This window comes from Aptenodytes forsteri, unplaced genomic scaffold, assembly GCF_000699145.1.
Source record: "Aptenodytes forsteri isolate BGI_AS27 unplaced genomic scaffold, ASM69914v1 Scaffold231, whole genome shotgun sequence".
Taxonomy (NCBI): Eukaryota; Metazoa; Chordata; class Aves; order Sphenisciformes; family Spheniscidae; genus Aptenodytes; species Aptenodytes forsteri.
Genome location: NW_008796046.1, coordinates 843,580 through 849,769, shown reverse-complemented (window position 1 = coordinate 849,769; position 6,190 = coordinate 843,580).

Genomic DNA, 6,190 nt, shown 5'->3' with positions numbered 1-6,190 from the left:
CCCCTGATCATTTTTGTGACCCTCCTCTGGACCCGCTCCAACAGGTCCGTGTCTTTCTTGTGCTGAGGGCTCCAGAGCTGGACGCAGTGCTCCAGGGGGGGTCTCACCACCCTCACAGTAAAGAATTTTTTCCTAATATCTAATCTAAATCTACCCTCTTTCGGTTTATAACCATTACCCCTCATCCTATCACTACACTCCCTGATAAAGAGTATAGCAGATAGTAATATAGGTATGGCAGAGACATGCCCCCATCTCTTGGGACGCTGGCTGGCGTGCTTTTTATTCACCAGTTATGCAAAACATACCAGCTCGCCCTTTTTTTCTCCCCACCCTGTGCAGACACAGATTGAATGTCAGTGGAAAATAATTCCTTTAATGAGTGTGCCGGGATAGATCAGCTGACTGGGTTTGCTTCAGTAAATCTCGTGGTCACACAGCCCTAAATGTGCGGCAGTGTCTGTCTAAGCCTTTCCGTTTATAGGACAGAGATGGGAGCCAAGAGGATGGAAATAAAGCGTTTGCAAGCAAAAGGCCATAGGGTTTAGAGGTGGAACAAGACTCCCCGGGGGAAACGGGCTGCGGTTGCAGGGAGGTTTGCAGGGTCGGTAGCAAGCACGTATCCAGGCATGAAATAGAGCTGATCGAACATCCCTACGTGCATCTGATTAGTCTTCTGCGCAGAGGTCAGGGGAAGGGCTGTGCTGTGCAATGAGCTCTGGGCACCAGGAGAAAAGCACTGGGGTTCCTTCAGGAAGGCAAAGGCCCAGTGGGGCTGGGACCTGCCTTCCAGGTGGGGTAGGGGATGCAATGTTGGAGCGGTTACAGGAGGGACGCTGGAAGCGTGAAGCCACCTCCCTGCCTCCTTCATGCAGCCTGGTTCATCTCTCCGACCCCACGTCTCGCTGTCCCGTTGCACAGAAGCAGAAATCCAGCTCCGGAATAAATCACAGCTGTCTCTGAGGCAGGATGAAGCGTTGGCTTTCCCCGGGCGAGCTGCCATGCCGTGATAAAGCAGATCCTCCCTCGAAGGTGAGACCCTGAGCTGTTGCTCCTTGGGAAGCCGGCCTGTTGATGAACTGTGTCAGTGAATAACATATGCCTTTAATTCCCCCTTCATTCAGCAGATCCTTGCGGGGAGCATCGTGTCCTTAAGAAAGGCGAGCGTGAGGCACCCGGAGATGTGTGCGTAGGCACTCAGATGCCTGGGAAATCACCACAGACAGGCTGTAATAACCATGACAGGCTCTAATTGCTCTGTCCCGGATATATATAGGGTAAAACTTATTGCTTCAGTTGGTTATTCCAATGTAAGGGGCTGCTAGAGTAGTCCCTTGGAAATAAAGTGTTTCCATCTCCAAGTTATTCTGCAGGGATTTTCCTAACGGCTAGCAATTGCAAAGTCAGGAGAGGAGGGGATCTGAGCAGGAACTGCTCCTGATGTTTCATTTAAAATGTCCATTCCCTGAGCGTGAAATGTTTCATGTCAGATCTGTAGGGGTTTTTCAAGTCGATCAGTAGCTTTTGCTGGCATTTGCACCGACACCACTGAGGCTGTCAGCTCTGATCATGCACTGCACGACTCAGGGCTCGCTGGCGATTCAGAAAACGTTTGGTCTCCATCCAGTTCAGATCGAACTAATTAAAGAAAATAAAACACTTCCCTACAAGCCAAAACCCCCCTTCTTGGCTGGCGTTTGATCTGAGGCTGCAGTTTTGGATCAGACCTGGGTGGGAGACCATATCACTGCAATATATACTGCTTGTGTATCACGGCAAGCCTCCTCTGATGGCTCCAGCCCTTTTCTTTTCTGGTTCCTAGTGCCTTGTAGGAAGCCGGCCCTTCCCATCCCCTGCTAAAGGGACTGCCTGCTGCTTGGGTTGGGCTGTGCACCCTGGCACGTCCCTCAAGGACACATGGACGTGCCCCAGAAGCAGGAGATCTGGCACCTCATGGCATAGTGACTAACAGCTACAGCAAGGCAGGGCAGCACGTCCCTCTTCTCACTATAGTCACCAATTTTGAAGTACATTGGGATACACAGAAGATGCCTGGACCTTGGTTTTTCCACCCAAAAGGATTGATAATCCAGAATGGGGAAACAACAGTGCACAGCAGATACTACCAACACCATCGTCCTGACACCAGGGCACGTATCCTGAGCCACCCGTGACGTGGTACGTGGTGGGATGTGGCCTCTTCTTCTCTTGCATCATTCAGAAATGCTCTGAGCTCCACGCTAGCTCCGACACCGGGTGTTAAAGGGTTTCTGTGACTGCAGGATTGGCCCTGCAGCTCACCAAGGGGCTGCCCCTGGCTCTACGGGGGGTTTCTTCCTCCAACAAAGCTTAGAGAAAAGGGCTGCAAGGTGGGAGGAGAGACCATTGGAAATAGATGGATTTAAAAATAGTAGAGACAGAGGAGATGGGCTGGATGAGATTCAGTAGCTAACAGAGAGATGGGAGCACAGAGCTCAAATTAGCGTGCTGCAGGATTAATTTAGACCCTGTTCCTATATGTGAGGTGAGACACCAGCCCTAGGCAGGGCTTCCCCCTCCAGAGACTCCCCCCATGCCCGTGGCACTGCCGCCTCTGCCCCGGGGCGTGCCGCACTGAGCAGCGTCCAAACACGGCTCCCAGCCGGCTCCACCATGTCCCCTTTCTGCGGAGCACCAGGTCCCAGCTAAACCCATCCAACGTCCCTCTCCGCAGAGCACCAGGCTGGCAGGGCCCTAAGTCTTGTCCCCCAGGGAAGGTGCCCCCCCCGGCTGCCAGGAGCCTGGAGACCTGCTGCTGCCCCGGGCTGAGGGAAACCCCCTCATCCCGCACCATGTCCCATGTTACGGTCTCGCTGCTCCCCCCGCTGCCCGGCTCCTGCACCGTGCCTCTGGGTGCGCCTCTGGGTGCGCGGCGCGGCTGTCTCCAGCCTTCCCCTTCCACAGCCCACGCCTCTGCGGGATTGGGACCTTGGGACCAAGGAGGACAAGTCGGGCACTTGGTCTCCACCGCACAACCCCTGGGTGCCCCGCGGCTGGTGGTGGCACAGGGCTCCCGTGGCCGCGTTGCCTGCAGACCGCAGCGCGCAACAGGTCAGAGGTAAAGACCTCAGAGCCTCCATTTGCAGGGAGGAGGGGTCTCTCCTTCCACTTGCTGCGGGGCCAAATGCTCTTCCAGGTCAGTCCTCTCCGGTGCAAGGAGGAGAGCAGCTCAAAGAACTGGCCGGGGCCAGGCAGCAGACGGGGTTTGACCTTCCTGGAGCAGGAACCGGAGCTCTGGGGCTCATGGATGTTCACTGGCCCCTTCTTGATCCTGGCATCCTTCTGCAGAGGGGCTGATATTGCCCCCACCCGGGGCTTTCTGCCTCGGCTCCTGGCCAAGGGCTGCCTGCAGACCCCTGAGCAGCTCCTGCTCTCTGACCCCACCCTGTCACCCCCCTCCAGCTGGGTGAGTCACCAGGGACCTGGCACGAAGCATTCACAGAAGGTCTTACACGGGCTCCTTCTTCCCCATTATGGGCACCGTAGCCCAGCAGATACAGCATTGCCACTGCTAGCTGGGGCCAGGTTGCAGGCTTTGTGCTGGGTTGTAGGACCTTGGGAATGAGGTTTGTCAATCTTGCTTTGTCTGAACTTGTCTTGAGCCGCCTGAAGCTTAGTTTTTTTCCTTGATTTAGTTGTAACTGCATTTTTTTCATAACCAAGTGGCTACGACTAATTTGTTTTATAGAATCATAGAATCAGAGACTAGTTTGGGTTGGAAGGGACCCCTAAAGCTCATCTAGTCCAACCCCCCTGCCGTGGGCAGGGACATCTTCAACTAGATCAGGTTGCTCAGAGCCCCGTCCAACCTCACCTGGAATGTTTCCAGGGACGGGGCCTCCCCCACCTCTCTGGGCAACCTGGGCCAGTGCCTCACCACCCTCAGCGTAAAACATTTCTTCCTTAAATCTAGTCTGAATCTACCCCCCTTAAGTTTAAAGCCATTCCCCCTTGTCCTGTCGCAACAGGCCCTGCTAAAAAGTCTGTCCCCATCTTTTTTATCAGCCCCCTTGAAGTACTGACAGGCTGCAATAAGGTCTCCCCGGAGCCTTCTCTTCTCCAGGCTGAACAACCCCAACTCTCTCAGCCTTTCTCCATAGCAGAGGTGTTCCAGCCCCCTGATCATTTTTGGGACCCTCCTCTGGACCCGCTCCAACAGGTCCGTGTCTTTCTTATGCTGAGGGCTCCAGAGCTGGACGCAGTGCTCCAGGGGGGGTCTCACCAGAGCAGAGTTTTTACTTCTGCTTGTCTTTGTCTGGTGTAACCAGAGTTTCATATAGACATCAAGAACAAGCAGTTTATCTGTGTAGAGTGAAATATTTATGCCTCTCCTGTACTGGTGCCAGGTGGAAGAACAGAGGCATGATGTGATAACGGAGGTCCTGAGCAAGAGGACACAGGATGAAGGGGACCGCGGGCTGGTACAGAAGCCCCTGGGGCTGTTTCTGGGTGCAGCGAGGGCCCATGGCACCATAAGGGATCTGTATGTCCAAGCCAAGTGTGGTAACAAGGCTGGCTGGGGCCAGGAGGGAAAAAATGAAGCAAAGACGGATCCATGCACCACATTTCACAGGGAACGTTTTCTTTTCCTTACTCCTTGACAGGACCATCCTCTCTCCCATCCTCTGCCCTCATATCCTCGTCTTGGCTTTCTCTTTTCTAGCCGATTCCTGAAGCTCGGGTCGGCACACTGCTTGTTGCATTGGCTTTACAAATGCTTGCATGCTCTCTGTGATGGAAAAGAGCTCTCAGTATCCCTGGGGTAGCCAGCCTGGTGGTAAATTATTCTTGGTGGCGAGAACAGCTCATGGTATTTATATAGTTGTCAGCAGATGTTTCTGCTGACGTTGGAGAGGAGCCTGGCGGGAGGAGGGACAGGCACTGATTTTGCAGGGACCTGGCTTTGCCTGCATGGAAACACCATTCCCATCTACGAGTGTGGGATTGCTGCGCTCTCTGCAGATTAATCTCCCAGCCACGCTCGCTCACAGCATCCACGACACTCCCCAGTGACTCCCCGATGTGCCGCTCGGTTGGTGCAGGGTGTTGCATAGTTAAGGGGACGTTTTTGGGGACAACGCACACTGCTGGCCTTCCCAGGAGGGGGCAGCCAGACCTGTGACTCCCCAGAACGAGGGATGCTGAAGCAAGCTGGGCACTCACCCAGCCTCTACCAGCTCTGGCAGGGTGACGCTCTCGGGGGCAACCGCAGCCCTGGGGGGAGCTGATGCTGCTCCGATGCTACAGGTTTGGAGGGGCAGGAAAACAGGGGGGCTGAAGTCCTTCCCCCTGCAAGCACTGGCCCCGAGCTGATGGGAACTGGAAATGATATTTTCCCCCAGCGGTGTTAAGTTTTCTGCTGCAAATTCTATGCTGTGATATATCTGGGGCACTCTCGGAGCCCATCCCAAGCTGTAAGCAGGGGGTGATCCTCCTGGCTATAATATATAAAATACAATATCAGTTTGGTTTTGGGATAAATGAGATGGATTTCCATGAATTAGGATTCCTTCTGCCCAGCATCTAGTAGAGGGGGGCACAGACATGAGTGATGCCCTGGGGCTCTGCATTCATCTTCTCTCCTGGTTCATCCTGGTAAGAAAGACACTCAGACTCCACAAAGTATTATTTAAAATGTGATTTATTAGAGTTAACACTAGAAAGAAGGCGATGATAGTATAGATAATCCCGTGCCCCTTCAGATGCTGAGGACCCCAAATTGTGCAGCATCAAATGGGTGCCCGACCAGCATGCAGCACGCCGGGAGATCCCCTATGTCTTTTCAGGTTTCATTTTAAAAGCTTTGGTCAATGCTGCTGTTCTGCTGGAGGGCAGAGAGAGGGAGTCCTTCTCCTTCTCTCTGAAGCACCTGCAGGATCCTCTTCTCTTGAAGAGGGTTCCCCAGAGTGCCCAAATTGCAACTGCCATGAGGACTCTCTGAACAGTTCGTCTCTTTCCCATGCAGGGAGGGAAAGAGAGGCAGGGAGCAGCTGGGATCTGCAGGAAAACTTTGCAGGAAGAGCATAGGACAGGAGGGACTTAGAGCAGCTCTCACATATAAAATCATAGAATCACAGAGTCACAGAATGGTTTGGGTTGGAAAGGACCTTAAAGATCATCTAGCCCAACCCCCCCTGCCATGGGCAGGGAC